At 44.9% G+C, this 19,592-nt stretch overlaps 1 long non-coding RNA gene across 1 annotated transcript in view; it reads left to right on the top strand.

Moving 5' to 3' along the window:
- Positions 1–1,168: 1,168 nt before the first annotated feature.
- The window catches only part of LOC142851142 (uncharacterized), a 33,525-nt gene continuing 15,101 nt past the window's right edge, over positions 1,169–19,592 (top strand). The window contains exon 1 of the long non-coding RNA XR_012910738.1: positions 1,169–1,253. This is a non-coding gene — a long non-coding RNA (uncharacterized LOC142851142). The remainder of the gene's footprint in view (positions 1,254–19,592) is intronic.

The following is a 19,592-nucleotide window of genomic DNA, read 5'->3' as shown; positions in this document are numbered from 1 at the left end:
ACAAACAAACAAAACAAGGGGATGTAGTTCAGCTGGGAGAGTGCTGACTTAGCATATCTGAATCCTTGGGCTTGATGCCAAGCACCACAGAAGACTGGACATGGGGGCCTATGTCTTTAATCCCAGCACTAAGGAGGTGGAGGTAGAAGGGTGAGGAGTTTGAGGCAGAAGCTAGCCTGGGCTACATGAGATTGTCAAAACAAGCAAAGAAGAACAAACGAACAAACAAGCTGCCCTATGGAATTAGGTCATAGATTACTGGGCAAGATGTGGGATGTCAGACGATGCCTCCCTCAAACAGGAAGATTGTGGAGCCAGAGGCAATTAGGAAGCAGTGCAGGAGAACTTTGCCTTCTCTGCACTTTTACAAGCCGGACTTGCAAAGAGCAAAGGTTTCCTGTCTCCATCTCTTCCAGGGACAACACAGGCTAGCCATTGAAGAGAGCTCTAGACCCTCACTGGCATGGAGAGGATGCCAGAGGAACTACTTTTAGCAAACTTAAATAATTACTCTTCATATTGCACTCGCGTCTTTCCAAGTTGACCATGAGACTTGATGTCTTTTGTAAAAACCGTGTCTCTTTTTAAAAATTACCATTCTTTTTGAAGATGTTACATAAAAACTGCTACTCAAATCTCTCTATTCTCTCCTCCCTCCCCCCAAGACAAGGTTTCTCTGAGTAGGCCTGACTGTCCTGAAGCTTGCTCTATAGGTCAGGCTGACCTTGAACTCAGAGTTCCACCTGCCTCTGCCTCCCCAGTGCTGGGATTAAAGGTGTGTACCACTGACGCCTGGCCAAGGCTCCTTTTTTAAGAACTGCCATGCTCAGGGTGTCAGAATACAGAGAATGCATATCTAAAGTATACACATCAGTGGACTTCTGCGTGCTGTTGCACACAGACACACTAAACCTCGATAGTGTGTCCATAGCTCTGTACCCGTGCGGCTCATTGGTCCGACAGCTGTCAAGTGCAGAAATGCTATACACACTTGATTTGGGTCATTCCCGTTTTGTTTAGGAAACTGAAACAGAACCCCAGAGTCAGTCCTGTAGTCATTGGGTCCTCATTCCTCATGGGATGAGAATCTGGAACTCAGGCCTGTTTGTGATTACATTCCCCCCCCCCCCCCAGTTTCCAGAAGGTTCTTAAGAAGAGTTGCCTGGAAAATTGGGAGAAGGAAGCACGCGAGGCAGGAAGGCCTAGCAGAGGAACACTGTCCTGTAGATGCTGAAGCTGACAAGGCTGCCCAGGTAACTCTATGGGTGAGTTCCCTCCTCAGCAGCAGTCAGGGATTCCTGAGAGCTAGCCTGCTTCCTCCCTCTCTGCACAAGACAGGCATTTTCAAGGTCAGGGGTGAGGCCATCGCTGGGGAGCGGTGCTGACCCAGCTTCGAGATAATTGTCCTGAAAGAGTGGTTAGCACAAGCATTGGGGGAAGGAAGATGGCTGGCTTCTGCTATTAGCTATTGTCACAGCCTCCTTGGCAGGCCTGGTTTCTTGCTCATAAATATATGCAGACTTTCTGAAAGGGCTGGAGTACTTTCAAGGCAAGGAGAAAACATGGTTCGGTTGGTTGTTAGCTCTTCAGTTGCTCCCGATTTTAAGAATCAGGGAGGGCAGATGGGAGACGAAACAGCTGTTGCCAGGGGCTCCGCGGGAAGAGTCTATTAGTTTCCACAACTGTTGTGGAAAAGGTAACTTCATAGCAACAACCACAACAAAGGTGTCAGAATGTGAATCTGTGAAGATGCTGCTCCAGGTGCGGGGAGGGAGATCGGCTTGCGTGGCCTCCGACCTTAGCTTCCAGTGTATATATACCCTGAGGAATCCAGGTCCTCTTCTGAGGAGGTCATTAGGTCTGAAGTCCTGTGTGCATGACAACGGTCAGCTGCTCAGGAAGTCTCACAAACTTCTGCTCTTGTAAGGTAGTAAAAACACAAAAGAGAGAAGACAAAACAATGGGCTGGTTCCTACATACCTGCTTAACAACCTGGACTTAACACCCCCACCAGCTGCAATTGAGTGTGTTAAGTCATAAATCTCAAAGGAGGTGAAAGTTCCGTGGCAGATAATGAGTTGTCTCCATTTTCTCCTCATTCATGACTTCGGTGGGGGGCCTGGTAGAGCAGTTGTGCTGTCTTTGACAAGCAGCTGCAGAGAGGTGTGTGGGGGGAGCCTATTTCAGGCAGTCTTTGCAGTGGCCTGTCCTGGTTTTGATGGGGCACTTTGGAAGCTCTCATGGGAAAGTGGTTACTTGGTACTCGCACTGGGCAGCATGAGATCTTTGCGTCTTCAAAGACAGAGACTTGTTAAATAAAAAAAAAAAAAACAAATGAAGGAAATTCCCCAAAGAATCTTCCCAGGGAGCAACAAAAACATCCGCTGTAAACAGCAGGTTCATCTTCTGACAGGTTTTGTTTGCAAATGATAACAATTACAGGTAATTTTTCATTTCAATTGGAGGAGCAGGTATTAAGGAGGGGGGAGGGGCAGAGAAAAGATGAGCGCACAAGCTCTCCCAAGTGCCTCATTCACTCCCAGGTCTACAACCTGAGCTGCGTGGAGGACCAGGTAGTGGCTCCCCGTTCCATTAAGAGACCTAATTGTGGCTGTTCCGTCTGTTGGCAGATGCAGTTTCCACATAACAACGGCCCGGAGACAGAGCTGCGTGATTAATGCCTCCAGCTGTCATATGCCCCATTATCTGTGCATTTGCATAACTTAATGGTTTAGGACAGGGGAGAGAGGATGCTTAATTTAATGTTTAGCAGGCCCTTGATAGCTGAATAATTTAAGAACTGTCAAGGGGGGTCAGTCCTACACCAATTCAGCAAGACAGCTATGATTTCTGCATATCGTTAAAATTCTTACTGGGGAGATTTTTTTTTTTTAAGGGAAAAAGAACAACAATGCCTGAAAGGAAGCATTGATTTTTCTGTTAACCATTTCCTAGCTGTGGCAAGTGGAAGTTTGTTTTTTGACAGCGGCTGCTTGTCTGAAGACTACTGGGAAAGCAGGGTTCTCTCCTCTTCCCCTCCTCTCTAGACACCCCCCCCACCAACCCTAAGCCCAGCTCCTACCCTCTCTTTCTGATCTCGCCTCCTTTTGTTCCCCTCAACCAGCTCACCCTTTATGCCCTATTTTATGACCCACTTACAATCCTCTCTCGCTCTTTACCTCCAGCCTCTCCTTTAGCTGAAAGGCAGATGGGGGATGAGGGAGGAGGGAGGTGTTGAGGGAGGAGGGAGGTGGAGAGGGAGCATGGACAGGGAGGAGCATAATTTGCTTAAAATCAACTAACAGCCCAGCCTGCTTTCAATAGGAAACACTGACAGTTTCATTAGTTGCTAATGAATATTATTAAACTAATCTGTCATTTGTTTTCTAATTATGTGTCACCAGGCATCACGGTGGCAGCTGAGGTGACTCACTAGTGAATAATGTGTAGCGCTCCCCCTATTCTTTTTTTTCTTTTTCCAGAGTAAAAACAGCAAGTGATTAGCGATCATTTCACCCGACATAGTAGGTCACCCCAGCCCTCGGTCGTCATTTTTCTCCCACACGTTCTTAGCCCTGCGAGGCTTTTCATTCCTCAGTCTTGGCAGCCCATTCCCAGGTGATAGATCTGGGCCACCTCAAACCTCAGAAAACCTTGCTTCTCAATTCTCTGCTGGTGTGAGACTATGTCAGATCACTTCCCTCCCCACCTCAAAATCTTGTGGGCCTGGATTTTGGGCAACTCGGTTGCCCAGTATGTTATAGACTAGGCTCTGATGCTTGGCTGGTCATGAAGGTTCGAAGTGGTTCTGCTCAAATGCCTGGTACTTTGATGGCCCGGCTGGACTTCCAGGTCCAGGTCCGTCTCTGTGTGCAGCCTTGCTAGTAGGATGCGGGAGCTTACTTGGGGGCTTCAAGAATTCTGAAAGCCGGAAGCAGAAATTGTCTGTGGCCGTGGATACATGCGGGAGATCTCATTTTCATCACATCTGAAACAGTGCTGAGACAAAGACTGAGGAGGTGATGGGGGTGGAGGGTGCCTCTCTGTGACAGGTGGAAGGATGTAGGTGGGAGTGTGAGTCCAGTTAAGAGACTAGTGCTGCTCTCGCAGAGAACTGGACTTCATGAATGCCTTCCTTCAACTGCATCCTTCATTTCCACTCTTCTCAAGAACTGGTCCTTACTGATTACTCCATCTCTGGACCCATTCTCCCAGTCTCTAAACCTGCTTGGTCTCAATGCAAACATAATAGTACAGCATTTTTTTTCCCTCCTGAGATAGGGTCTCACTATGCAACCCTCGCTGGCCTGGAACTCACTATGTAGATCAGGTTGGCTCCAATCTCACAGAGATCCATTTGCCTCTGCCTCCCGAGTCCTGGAATTAAATGTGTGGACCACTACACCCAACTTTGGGACAGATTTTTAAAAACACTGTCTACACTTAAGGAGTCTGTGGTCTCCCTGTCTGTCTGCTCCCTTGCCATTGTAGCTGGATTCTTGGACCCACTGATATTACCCAGGAGGGGCAGCCAGGTTCCCATAAGGCCTTTCAAAAAGGCCTTGACCTGTGAATTTAGGGGGAACGCAAGCATTTAGATCATGGCAGCTTATTTCTACTGGCTCTTTCAAGAATCATTTAAAAACTTTTCTTCTTTCTTGACCTTCTCTTCCCTCAAGATTAAGTGTCCTCTGAAGTCTGCCCTGAGGTCTTTCCTATTCTCCTTCCACAATGGCTGTGGTTTCTTGTGGAAACCCAGACATCCAGCACAAACAGTTCTTGAGTAACAAGTATCCATGTGCATGCAGAATGCATACTTATACCACATGCACTTACGGTTGCTCACAGGACATCGTGACATCCTTGACTCATGTACAATTCACCTTTCCATGTTTGAGAAGGACCTAGTTTTCACCTTCTTTATCCATCCCTAGCTTCAAGCCTTTATCCTGCAGGTTCCTTCATCCCTCTTCATCATCCGTCATCACACAAACATCCTGTTGGGTTCCACTCCTTCAGAATGCCTTTTTTTTTGCCTTTATGTTGCTTGTTATCTGGTCAGAATATGGCAACCATGCAGGAAAGCTGTTTTCCCTTCTAACCTCCTCTGCTTTTATCCCATTACCCATCCAGTCGCCAGAGAAACGCGGCCAAAATGCAAACAGAGATAAGCCACTATCCTACTCAACATCCCGCAGCGGCCTTCCACCTCTTAGTTATGTCAAACCTTCAGTTCAGCACGTGAACTACTTTCTGCTGCCTGGATTCACACCCCTCCATTCTCTGTGCCACATTTCCTGCTGCTTTGCACCTTTAGGTCTTTGCACATGATTTATCTACTGAGATTAATCTCTCTCTCTGCTTCCATTAGGCAGCTCTTTTATTCATGTCAACTCAGCTCAAGTTACAGATAGCTTCCTGGGAGATATTTGGCAATGTCTGGAGGATGCTTTGTTTATTTTAGGTTGGGGAGCTCCTGCTTAAGGATGCTGCCAAGCATGGCACATCCTACAGAGCACAGTAACAGTCCTCTTCTACGTGAGGCTGGAGGACCCAAGTGCTGAGCTTCGGACACTCTGCTTTCTATTAGTTTCCATGCTATTGTATATTTTTTTGGGGGGGGGTTCTTCTTTTTATTTTCTTCTGCATGTTTTTGAATTTGACTGTATTGATTTGCTTATATTGTTTGAACCAGAGGGCAGGCTTTTCTGTCCTGACTGTACAGCATCTTAAGAATCAGTTACTTGAAAACTATAGTTGATATGACTCCTTAATTACTCTTGTCTGTACTCTATTGGATGTTCATGAAACTATTATCAGTCATTTACAATTTAGAGTGGATGAGTTCTTGTCCTTGATATTAGAAAGAGATGGGGTGCAAAAGAGGTTCTCATGTTGTCCCCCATCATTTCTGGGATGTTTTAATTCTGCCCCACCCCTTTAACTGCAAACATTTTTGAGAACACATCTATTGTTTATTTTGGTTTCCCAAGATTTATAACAGTAGAAATTTGAGGGGAAGAGTGTTTTACTTGGCTCTTGGCTTCAACGATGCCCTTCTGTATATTCCTGGGAAGGGGGTGTGTAGAAGCCTATAAACAACATTCTGAAATCCTCTTGCCAGATAGCTTCTACATACGTTCTGCAAATGGGCGGACCTGGCAGGACATTAGGGGATGGAAAGATAGAGGAGAACACTCCTATGCCCCTGGAAATGCAGCGGCAGTAGGGTAGAAGGCCATCCAGACTCTTGTTGCCCTGACATCTTCATCAGTCAGGAAAGTGCCCATAGATCTCAGATCTGAGAGCAGTGATGATTACTTAGACGTCTCTAGGCTCTAACTAAGCATGACTTGCTTAAATAGCACCAGCAGTGAGAGCTCTGAGGGCCTCAGGGGTGTAGCAGAATAAAATGGAAACTGTTATGCTAGTTGACAGGCTTCTCTTGTTGGCTGTGCCTTTTCCAGTTCCATGCCCCCGCCATCCATCTTCCTACCCAGTCACTGTATCATGCCGGTTGCTTTCTCTATGGCGAGCACCAAGAACGTGTGTCTAAATACAGGTTTTCCTACTTCCTGTCCTTGATTTGCTGGGAGTTGGCAAAGTTGTGAGGATTTAGCATCACGATCCTGACCCTTTGAGTTGCTTTCTGCCCCAAGCCAGTTTTCTTTGATGTGTAATAGTTCATATGGCCATCTAAGTTGGGATACACTTGTTGTTGTTAGCTGGCTGGTTGGTTATCTGTGTCTCGTTGGTCAGAATGAACTTTGTCAAGGCACAGATTTTCTTTTCATCACACACTATCTCCTAAATTCAAGATTTTTCTGGAAATGTAATAGGAACCTTAGTGAGTGACTTAACTCATGTGTTCAGGGTGCTTTTGGGCCAGTTCGGAAAGTGTTCCATGTATGTGTTCTTTGTTCTGGCACTGTGATAAGGCTTCTCAGGAGAACAAAATATTTCTCTCATCATTTTAGGACTTAAATATTAATAACCCAGTTTCCACCAAGAAAACAAATTCAGAGTGTTAGTAACTACCATATAGTCATATCAGTAAAAATTTTCCGAGCCAGCACTGGCCTCAGGTTGAAGTCTAAAGCTACATTCCTGACCTCAGTTACGCAGGTATTTTCTTAAGCAGAAGAACAGGTTCTAATGTCCACAGCCCAGTGCGTGAAAAGAGCTCACTGTGACCTGTTTTCTATTTGTGAAGAATTGTAAAGGGGAGCTTGAAAGCTCCAAACATCAGGAAGTGTGTCTTATTCAATGTTCTATTGCTGTGAAGACACAGCATGGTCATGACAGCTCTCATAAAAGAAAGCGTTTAATTGGGGCTGGCTTACAGTTTCAGAGGTTTAGTCCATTATCAGCACGGCAGGAGGCACAGCAGCACACAGGCAGACACAGTGCAGGAGAAGGCACTAGGAGTTCTATGTCTTGATCGTTAGGCAGCAGGAAGAGAGAGAGTAGAACCACTGGGCCTGGCTTGGGTTTTTGAAGCCTCAAAACCCACCCCCAGTGACACACTTCCTCCAAGACTACACTTACTTATCCTTTCAAATAGTGCCACTAAGCAATTAAATATAGTAAGCTATGGGGCCATTCTTACTCAAACCACAGCATAGTGGGAAGACTGATTCCTCTGATTGCATGTGTTCTGCTGTAGACATGCGCTGAGATACCATTCCACACCCCACCAAGAAGTGCGAGTATTACTAGTATAGAAGAAGCATGTTGAAAATGGAAAGACCAGTCAGAACTAAAATCTCAGGGAGCTCCTACAAGATCTATGAATAGTTTTAGAATAAGTTTTCTTTTTAAAAAAAGAGTTATGTATTTCTTTGTGTATCCCTGTGTGGGGTGTAGGCACAGAATACTTTGGATAGGCACGTTCACAGACTTGTGCACAAAGGCTAGAGGAGGGTATTAGTTGGCCTCTTCTATCATTCTATTACTCTCTGACTATTCTTTTGAGGCAGAGTGTCTCCCTGAACCTAGGCCTCATATTTTCTTGGCTAGGCTGGAAGCTAGCAAGCCCGTCATCTTCCTGTCTCCATCCTTTCAGAACTGGGTTACAGGAATGTGCTGGATGCCTGGATTATCTTGTATGCATTCTGGCAGCTGACCTCTGGTCCTCATGAGTATGCAGCAAAGGGTTTTAATCACTGATCCATTTCTCTAGTCCCATTTCAGTAAGTTTTTAAATGCAATTGTTAATTCCACAAACACTAGAGGCCCAAGAAGTATAATGCTTTCTGTTATTGTGTACATGCATGCATGTGTGCATGTGTGCAGGGCTAGAGATCAACATTGGCTGTCATTCTCCAGGATCCATCCACCTTGGTTTTTGAGACAGTTTCTCACGGGAACCTGGGATTTTTGGATTTGGCTGAGGTAGCAGGTTAGTAAGTCCTAGTGATGGTGGTCCTCCTGTTTCTTCATTCCCAGAACTGTGCTTCATTACAACCACATGCCACCATGTGCAAACATTTTTTTTTTGAGATAGGGTTTCTATATAGCTTTGGAACTTGTCCTGGAACTAGCTCTTGTAGATCAGGCTGGCTTTGAACTCATAGAGATCTGCCTGCCTCTGCCTCCCGAGTGCTGGAATTAAAGGTGTGCACCACCACTGCCCGGCTCCATGTGCAGACTTTTACATGTGTGTGGGGATCAAATTCGGGTCCTCATGCTTGCACGGCCAACCCTTTCCCAGTGAGTTACCTCCATGGTCTGCTTCCTAATCTTCCATGTAAAGTCCCATCTTACTGTAGTAAAGTCAACATCTAGAGACCCTGGTGTGAAATGGGGCAAATATCCATAGTGTATTAAATTGAAATTTTACGCAACGTTACTGGGATGGTTAGCTTTAATTGTCATCTTGACACAACGGAAAAATCACCTGGGAAGGGGACCTCAATAAGGGGTTGTCACAGGTGATGTCCCCTGAGCTAAACTGCTACTGTCTTCATTGGATGAGATAAAGACTACAGCAGAACCTGTTGTCTATTGGCATTCTCTCCCTGAAGGAACGGGTAGGGTCATTGACCCCCGTCACCCAAGGGTTCAGTCACTTCTCTGACATTTGTGTGTAATACTGTCCTAAATACGGTTGTCCTCCAGTAGTGTATGGGTTGGGGAAGATGAGGAGAAGGGACCTCTATCTATGCAGCTAAGGGGAAGTTTCGTGAGGGCTTTCCAGAGTGGCTGCTTTGAAGTCATCTGTACTCCTGCCGGTAACCCCGAAACCGTGCTTTATAAGCAAGCCTAATGAAGTCGTTGGTTTCTCAGCGTGAACTCTGGTCTGTTAAGCCTTGGAAGGGGGTTAGAGGGGTGGGTGTATTTCATATCTCTCACAGAGAAGGAATTTTAGAAACAGGGATTGTTTAGATTGGGTTGGCCTGTGGCCAGCGATGGAAAGTAACCTAGGATTATGAACTAACATAAACCTTTCCTTTTCTAAGTCGCTCTTTCCAGGCCTTTTTTTTTTCTGTCTCAGCAACAGATACTGACTAAACTTCTACGGTAAGCCACATACTATTTCATTATGTCCAGTGAACATTTTGTGCAGCGACTTGGGGGAGATGACTCGATTCTTAATGGTCCTTCCTCAGTTTCAAAGAAAGGTAGATCAGGGAAGAGACTTGTTAGCTCCATGGTAAAGACTCCTCTAAAGCTTTGTGGATGTCATTGCCAATGAGAACTTCCTCTAGCTCCTCTAGATTGTCCGAGGAGCCAATGGTCACGGAAATGAGGGGTGAGTGGGGTGCTTACAGGAGGTGAGGCGATCTGATTAAGATTTGAAACCAGTCTAAAATGTGTCTCTTTCCTATGATGCCTAGAAAGGGTCCCTCCTATTCCAGTAAGGAATTCATTCTCCATACTGGCGATCCACAGTGACTAGAAAGCTCACTCTATATGGCCTTCAGTCAGTCACACTTGAACCTAGCCCATCTTTCTATATAGTCAGTATCTGAGAAGCTGGAGTGTGTGCGTGCGTGCATGTGTGTATGTGTGCGTATGTATGTGTGGGCATGTGAAAAACAACCAGCAACAACTTATATTGCTTGATAGGCAAGCCCAATTGAACAGCCATCAAGTTTCTTCAGAAGAGACCTTTGTAGAAATTGGGGAAAATACTGCCTTTTTGTTTGCTGTTTTAGAACTAGAGATGGATTCAAATTAAAGGCTGGGGTGAAATCTTTCATTCTGTATCTAGCAGAGACTCAGCAAGGTGAAACTACTTGGCTAGTTGCTTTGTTTTTAGAGCTGCAGGGTAGTTTATCTGTATAATGAGGCAAGTACAGATCGCTCCGGGACCTGGCAATATAAGAATGGGGCTCACAGACACCCAAGATAAATGGTCTTCCAAGCTCAGAACGGGAGGGGTGACTGAGGCCTATACGGTACGTGGTGGCATCTTCTAATATCTTTTATCTGTTTGTGCCAGGATTGTCCAATCTTTTCCTTACACATGACTCCCCCTTCGATTATGCTACTGGTAAATTACCTTTTGATTGGGGGAGGCGTCGGGTTCTTAAATTATTCTAGTGAGATGCTATTTGCCATCTTTTTGATTTTCCTAATTTTTCTCGACAAGACCAGACAAATCCTGACAGTTACTGCTGGGGCAAAGATGGAGTGGAGACCAGCAGGGTGGCTCACGGAAGCCCCGAACTAACCACGCACCGTTCCTTACAATGGCTATTTTGCCATGGTTCTGGGACTGGGGGTAAAGTTCAGGGTAAATGTGTTCTTATTTTGGGGGCAAAGGCAGAAGAAGCTGCTAGTTCCCACTGAGTTTTTATTTTTGTTGGAAACAGACCCACCTCACCCACTGGAAACGATCAGCTTTGAACAAGCAATCTTTAGGAAGCTTCTTTGTAATGGCAGAATAAATCTACCCTTACGTTTCTCTTGAAATAACAAGGAGATGAAATACAAAGGAAACGCCTGTGCTCACCGCCATAAATCAGGCCTGTTGCTGCGAACGGCACATATGGTAGGGTAACGTGGCCCACCGCTCTGAGACCTGCTAATGGAAGGCCATATGCGCTCCTGTAAGATCAAAACACAACAGGCCTGGTTTAAGACTCCGCAGTGGCCCAGACACGCAACTCACTTGCATTTATTGGTTTGTGCTCCTGCTTTAGCGCTACTCATTCCTACTGCCATAGTCTCGCCCTTCCCTCCCTGTTTCTTTGTATCTACTGCCATAGTCTCGCCCTTCCCTCCCCGTTTCTTTGTATCTACTGCCATAGTCTCGCCCTTCCCTCCCCGTTTCTTTGTATCTACTGCCATAGTCTCGCCCTTCCCTCCCTGTTTCTTTGTATCTACTGCCATAGTCTCGCCCTTCCCTCCCTGTTTCTTTGTATCTATCAGGAATTGAGGGGGCTGAGTAATTTAAGGCTTGTGTTTGAGCTTCACGGAGTTCTTTGAGTGGGCAGAGGCCGCTGGAGTGCACAGGTGTCTGGAATGGAAGGCATTACTTGGTGCCTCAGGACACAGCGCTCTGGGTTTGCAGACTCAGCTTTGCGATGCGCTAATTAGAAGAGGCTGGGGCTTGGTGATTAAGTAGGCACGGGAAGAGGTGTTATGGCGTTTTCTTTTCTCTTCTTTAAATAGGGGAGTATGGATTGAAAAAAAATTGAAAGGGCCTAGTGTTTACAAAATGAGTGAATGAAGCTGACTGCACAGCTCTTAGTGCAGCATGGGTAAGTAGCCCAGGGAGTTAGCACCACGGGGTGCATGGCACATGTTTCTTGTCGGGACCTCAGAACACCTTGTGAAACATACGTGCATTCGTTTTGATGATACCCCTCAGAGTGGTATCGAGAGAACATATTGCCCTCTGATTTGTTATGTTCCATTCTTAGCTCCTTTCCTACTTAGAGGGAATATCACACAGCTTTGAAGAGACCCACGGTGAATGCCAGAGAAAGGCATCTAAAAGGGAAGAAATAAAGAACTCAAAACGACGCATGCTTGCTATTAACATAGAATGGATTTGTACACTCCTTTTGGTTATCAACATCCGACTGTCTGAGTCAGGGTCTCACTCTGCAGCCCAGGTTGGCGTGAGACTGCCAGCAGTTCTGCCTTGACCTTCTTCAAGGCTAGGATTACAGGCGGGTGATACCAGGTGGGGATTAATTACAATCATTAAAAAAAACCTATCCTACAATATTAATGAAGATCCAACTTTTGAATTATTTCCTGAATCCTTGTTCATAGCATTTGTCATTATGCTTCTTTGTACACCTTTTGGTGTGTCATTGTTGGTCTGAAGAACAAAACTTTGTCATGCAGGACTGTGGATCTATTTCTTTGATTATGTATCCTGTACCACCAGTGTTATGGATTTGGTTCAAAAGCCAGCACTGGGGTTGGAGAGATGGCTCAGCAGTTAAGAGCACTGGCAGCTCTTCCAGAGGACCCCGGATTGATTCAAAGCACCCACGTGGTAGCTTACAACCATCTATAACTCCCAGGGGATCCAACATCCTTTTCAGGCCTTTGTGGGTACTGTGTGCATGTGGTACAAAGGCATACACATACCCATACAGATTAAATATAAATAAATTAAAAATAAACATGTCAATATTTAACCACGAAATCCAAGTCAGATTAAAACTCGCGATAACTTTTGTAGGGAGGTTGTCAACCCACGTGATATAACATCAAACTGTCTGGGGCTACTAAACGCATATTAGGAGAACATACTGCTGCCACTTTACCTGACTGGCATAATTCCTAGCCAAATTGGGGAAACTTGTACCCACGGCTAAGTGTAGCTCCCACCCATCATTGAAGAGGCTTCTCTTTGCAGTAGAGATTGCTATAGAGAAACACCATTGATCATAATGCAGAGATCAACTGGCAATGGAAAGCCAGTCCCAGTGGACACATCTATAACACATCCCCTGCACCTAAGGCTCAGGAACATCAAGGAAAGGGAGGTGGAAAGATTGTGGAGTCAGAGGAACAAGAAGTCTGCCGTGAGATTGTTTCTCCTAGACATGACAGGGAAGCCATACCTCTGATACCAGAACAATATGGCTGCCAAGATAAGAGCTGAAGAATGACAATATTAATAGACATGTTTAGTGGAAGGGGGAATCCTGCAAGGTTCTATCCCTAGATAAAGAGCTACAGTTAACTAATGACTGCTGAGAAAGAGAAAGAATTAGCCTATCCCAGGGATGAATCCTCTAACTGTTGCTCAGGGGTGCAGAATTTGCCTATGATATGCAAGGCCCTGGGTTTGAGTCTTAGCAATGCAAAATGAGCAGGGATTGGGGATCATTGTGATCTATAGTTACATGACATTCTGGAATAAATGCTGACTGCTGAAGGTGCATTAGAGATTACTTTTGCATAGCTGTGACTGAATTGCCCGAGAGAACAACTTTAGACAGGATGGCTTCTTTGATCATGGTTCCCGAAGCTTCAATCCACGGATACTTGTGTAGAGTGTCAGAGAATGAGGAGGAGTACCACTTCTTAGTAGACAGGGAACAAAGAGCCGCAGAGGGACTGGGGACCAGAGCAGCCTTTGCTGTTAATGCCGCCAGCGATTTACTTCTTCTCTAACTAGTCCCACCTCTTAAAGTTTCCAGAGCTTTCCAAAGTAGCACTGTGTGGTGCTAAGTTCTTTACACTGCAGAATACTTGACAAGCCCAGGCCCGTGGGGTTACATTTCCTGGTTGGACATAGCAGGAGTCTAGAGGTGGTTGTTAATGCTCAGTGCAATGGTCCCTCAACCTGGGTGACTATCAGAATGAACTGGGGAAACTGACACTACCTGCTTCTCATGTCTTAGGATCCTGACTCAGGGCATAGGATGGAGTACAAGGGATTTGCCTGAGGCTCCTTTGATGATGCCCCTTAGGGTAAGGAAACACCACTTATAAAGTCTTTCCCCTGTGTTTTAGTTCAAATTTTGCTATATATTTATTTTCATCTCATAAACCTGAGAATGGAATACATCCTGGGATACAGGATGCTGAGTGCTGAGATACAGGGTGCTGAGCGCTGGGATACAGGGTGCTGAGGGCTGGGATATAGGATGCTGAGTGCTGAGATACAGGGTGCTGAGGGCTGAAATACAGGATGCTCATTCCTGAGATAGAGGGTGCTGAGTGTTGGGATACAGGGTGCTGAGTGCTGGGATATAAAGTACTCAGTGCTGGGATAGAGGGTGCTGAGTGCTGGGGTACAGCAAGATCAACAGGGCAGACATGCTGGTCAAATCATATGGACTCTGGGTTCCATGTCTTCACAACAGAGCAGAGCTGACGCTCAGCTTCAACAACCAGCCATCTTTATGAGACTGAGTTGGTGACATCCCAACGTGTCTTTCAATTTCTTGTTGGTTCTTCCTGCCAAGTTGGCATCCTCCCCTTCAAGTCTTCCTCACCTTTGACTTGTCCCCAGAGTAACACTCTTCAGTGCTCACGGTCACCTGATGGGAACATTAAGCACAAGATTCCCCACTCCCTTCAGAGGCTGCTGGAGTAAGTCGATAAGGTTTTATCCAGTTTTTGCCATGCTTCTGTGTTAGTTCAAGATGAAACTGCCTGCAAGCGACAGTGGTCCCTCATCTGCCTTCCTATTTAGTCCTGTCAGAGGCCCAAGTGGAACTAGCCATAAACTCTGAAGGCAGGTGGATATGGGCAAATTGGTATTCTAAACCAGATGGCCTAGCCAAGAGAATGTGTTGCCCTCCCCTCTTCGACATCCCTTTGGATCAGGGTAAAGAGAGAAGAATGTTGTCAGAGATCCAGTCTGATGTTAGAATAGAGTAAAACAAAATATACCTCCCTCAAATTAGAGTTTTCATGAGATGATTCTGAATTTGGAGAATGGATTTTATTTTAACACTGATTTATTTATATGTGTGTGTATGCTGTTGGTGTGTATAGAGAGGTCAGAAGACAGCATCTGGGAGTTGGTTCTTCACTTCTACTTGTGAGTCTTGGGGGTTGAACTCTGGCTATCCTCAGGCTTTCTGGCAAGTGCTCTTATCCACTAAGCCTTCCCCCTGGTCTGAAAAAGAATGTAAAACTCAATTTTCTTTGACATCATATTAGGATCCAGGAAGGTTGTTATTCATCAAGATATTAGCAAAGTGTACACCATTTTTTACAGCCAAGAAATTATCCTCTGGGCAGGTGAATTCATTTATTTTCATTGTTCATCAGAATGAGACTTCAAGGTCCCTAAAATGACAAAGCATCCTGAATTCTTCTCCAGGAATGGAGACGATGTGAGTCAAGGACCCCATTTCTTTTGGGTCTTCAGATACTTCCAGAACCCAACGTTTAGTGTATGTTACCAAGGTATACAATAGGCCTAATGCTAAGACTTACGTCAACAAAAGTTGAAGATGAGGATCTTTAGATTGTCCATCAATTCAAATCACACATGTAGCCACACTCTAAGCAGACACTGTTGCAGGTAGCCAGGTTTCAGTGTTCATTATATTCAGAGGAGCTCATGGTTAGGAGCTAAGGCAGCACATACAGAGCCCCTGAAGAAGGAGTCTGTTCTCCATGATCATTGGTGGAAGATGACCAACTACAGAAGCTTTGGGTTCAAAACAGATGAGTGTATCTGGTGTGAATGTCACTCTAATGTATGGTTGGGGCTGTCGGATCTGAATGCATAAGCCTTCTGCATGGCTGTGCCTATGGCCTTGGCTGAGTATCTCAGTGTTGGAAGCTCCTTGGGCTCATGCCATGGAAACAGTGTAGAAAAACATCACCTGTGGCCTTATCACTGGGCAGTAATTTTAACATTATTTTTTTTTATCTTGAAGGAGGTCTAAAAATTTAATTGGGTGTCTCAAAGACTTGATAGCTTTTTGCTAGTCACTTGAGACATATCTCCCCATTACTGCAAAACTTTTAGATCTTCTTTTGCTAAGAAAGTATCTATTCCTTTATATCTCAAGTTGTATTATAAAGTCAGCTGAGTCCCATGCTCGCAGCAGTTAAGGTTAGGCAACATCAACAGTGACATCATAATTGAATACTTTTTAATGACCTAAAACGGATTATTTACACAGATGTGGAGAAGTATTAACAGTATGCTAGGGCTAGAAACAGTGGGGGCATATGTCGAGTGTGAAGTGTGGCTGGTAGAGATGGGGTTCCTGGAACCTGGAGGTCAGACAGGCTGTATAGAGAAAAGGATGAATGAAAGGAGGCAGCCAGTTTATGGAGACTGTCCAGTGGGGAAGCCAAGGCAACAAGTATCCCAATTTCATTGTCTTCTCCCTTGTCTATTATCTGGCCTGTCTATTGGCTAAGGCCACATGGCTGCCTGTCAGTATAGTCATGTTGGTAGTAGGGTGGAGAATGGGTGTGTCTGATGTACACAGAAACCACCTAGCATGATGTTTTTAACATTCAGTGACAAGCTGGGCATGTGATGGACATGGGGAGCCTAAAGAAGGAAGAATGTATGCAAATTTGGGCTCTACCTGAGCTATGTTGTAAGACTCTGGATAATATTTTTGTGGTTTACAGACAATCAAACATAAACCAAACCAAATGCATGCATACACACCAACACCCTCACAAAAACATCCCCCCAACAAACAACGTCAGATACAGTTATGAGATGTTAGCTTGATCTATGTTGTTCAGTCAAGTATATTCCTGTACCAGAATGTTCAAACTGAATTTTCAACAGAAGCATTTGGATAAACATTATTCGGAAAATGAAATATATTTCAAAGGATTAACTTCATGGCTGTTCATAAAATTCAACAAATATTTATTGAATTCTTCTTGTGTTCCCGGTGTTGTGGTTACTTCTGAGTTGTAATAGAAGTTAAAAGTAACTGATACTTATGCCGAGTTCAGATATGGATATGTTTTGTTTGTAAACTTGTTTGAACAGAGTGCCCATTTTCCCTTCAGATGTTGTATACAGTGACTCTTTTATACCCATAACCTTTACGCATTCTCTAGGAAGAAGATTCTAGAAACAGGTCAAGTATCCTTTAAAAGCAGTTCAGTTTTTGTTGACGCAGTTTTATTTATTTATTTTTAGTGGAATAAGCATTAAGACTACACTTATAGTTTCCCCTTCTAAATGGAAATTACGTGAGACCGCACACGCTGGGCACGTGCCTCCATGGGCATTCCTAATGGAGACAATCCAATCGTTTTCTTATTTGACGACTTTATCCTTGTGCAGATATGATTTCTACAAGCCAAGAGGTTGTGTTTGCAAGTGAAAGAGACCAGGTGTGACATCATTAGAGGATCGTTTTCATTTCCTTGGGCACTCTGCCCTGGTCCAGAGGGTTCTACATTCAGGATGACTTTATTCAATGCCTGTTCTCATCCCAGTTGTCACAGACACGTCAGGCTGCCATAACAACCAACCAAAGGCTGGGAGCCTTAAAAAGCAGCAGTTTCTTTCTGATAGTTCTCTGACTGGAAGTGCACGATCAGGATGCCAGTGCCAGCTCTGTTAGAGTAGCAACCGTGTGTCTTCATATGGCCCTCCCATTACATATGGTCCTTCCGTTATACCTGTGCATAGTAGGAAGAGGGGGGGGAGATAAAGGGGGAGGCTAAGCACCTTGATGTTCTTTTATGTAAAGATACAAATGTTATTCTTTGGGCTGCACTCTGATGACCTCATGCAAAATTAGCTGTCTCTGGTTCCAAACAACTCTATCATGTGGAGAGTTAGACCTGCACATGTGACCTTGTGGTTGGGGGTAGGGTGGAGCACACACAAGTTAGTTTATAGCTCTGACTTTGGGAACAGGGATTTTCTTCTTAGTTATGAAGCAAATGTTCTGCTTTCTTTAAAGGACTAATTTAAACCCATACTTATATCTAGAGGATGCCATAGACTCACTTCCCCCCATAATGAATAGAACGATCGCCTCAGGTGTGTGGATGGAGATAACATTATGCAGATTGGCTTGTACGGGGGGTCTGGATTTTGACCTAGGCAGCTTGCTAGGCAGAGAGGAAGGGGAAGAAAGGCAATGTGCGAGTCTGCTGGGTGAGTGTTGTTTATTCCTTTACGGTTGGCTATCCAGCCTCTCCGGTGTTTGATTCTTGTCTAATAACACAGCTAAATTGGATTTGAAACTTTTCAATGAAAGTGTGTTAATGTCAGATTCTCAGAATTTTTTTGTCTGACATGCCCAGCTGTAGATGCTGCTAAATGGACAAAAGCTAGTACTACTGAAACTGAGTGTTCTAGAAAATCAATATTACTACAGCACCAGAGCCCTGTTTCCACACAAGTCTCCCTACAAGGAAATTCAGCCTCAGCCTGACCTTTGAGCTGCTTTCTGTAGTACACGCTGATCTGCAGAGTGAGTTAGTAGATCTCTTTAAAAACCCAAGGCTGTAACCTTCTGACCCCCCTGAAGAAGTGATGGATAGCTTCAGATTATTTATTTATAGGTTCCTACATTGACTAATCAGGTCATTGGGGCTGGGTTTACCACAATTAAGATTGATTGCCACTTATATTGAGGATGCTGGACTCTAATCTTTGAGTTACTGCTTTTGCTGTTCTCTTTCCAGTCCTTCATTATTTACAATGCTTATCCAAATCCGACCTCTCAGTGGAACTCTAGCTCCACTGAATGTGATGAACATCCCACTGGCTATGCAGGGAAAAGACTGGCTAAGATGTGGCTGTGTTCTGTAGGTGAAGGACTAAACACCTGTAGGTGCTTACAAAATAACTTCATGTGAAGCATGTGATGAAAGAAGAGTGGACAGGCACAAGACAGACAGCAAAGAGCTGAGTTTTCTGTGGGTCTTATCGGAGAGGCATCATTTGGACTGGGCCCTAATGGGTAGGAGGGATCTGCACAGGAAACAGATCAGAGAAGAAAAGCAGCGAGTGAGTGGAGAGAGGAAGTGAGGGAGCTGGCTGTCTGAAAAAGAATGCACACAGAATTGTGCTGTGTAGAAGCATGTGTAGTGGGGATTGCCCAAAGGCAGAGCCAGCCGGTCTAGGGCAGGTAAGTCCTAGGGTGTTTGGAGCCCATGTGCCCATGGAGTTTGTTGCAGAGGCTGTAATGACAACAGAAAAAAAAAATCCAAACTCGCTTAGAGGCTTAGGGAAAAACAGAGAAGAACCTAACCAGCTGGGTGGCTATTCCAGTGGGAGCCATGTATGCAACTCTGGCAGGAGCCTTGCATGCAACTCCAGCCTATGCCGAAGGCTGCAATGCCATAGGCTTTTTTGAAAATTTGTGCCCCATGTTAGGCGCCAACATGTAGCACGAGTTCTAATAGGTCTTCGTAATAAATGTCCAGCGTCAAATATAGCAAACCACAGTCACCTTACCTACTCAACTTTTTCCAGCTGAAAAGAAACCGAGCGTCTCTCTCCTCCCGTCTTATCACTTCCTCTCTCTGCTAAGCCATATCACTTCCTGTCTATCTGTACAGACCTCCAGACCTCTATGGTTGCCTTTGATCTTCAGGCAAGCTTTATTTGTACAAATAAGATATCACCACATTGGAATAAGTGTCGCTATGATGTGTGCTAGGGTACTTAGGAAATGCAAGGAACAACAGGCATGCCTCTGCATGAAGGG

Source organism: Microtus pennsylvanicus, chromosome 5 (genome assembly GCF_037038515.1).
Source record: "Microtus pennsylvanicus isolate mMicPen1 chromosome 5, mMicPen1.hap1, whole genome shotgun sequence".
Lineage (NCBI taxonomy): Eukaryota > Metazoa > Chordata > Mammalia > Rodentia > Cricetidae > Microtus > Microtus pennsylvanicus.
The sequence above is the reverse complement of the archived record's forward strand: the minus strand, read 5'-3'. Positions and strand labels throughout refer to the sequence as shown.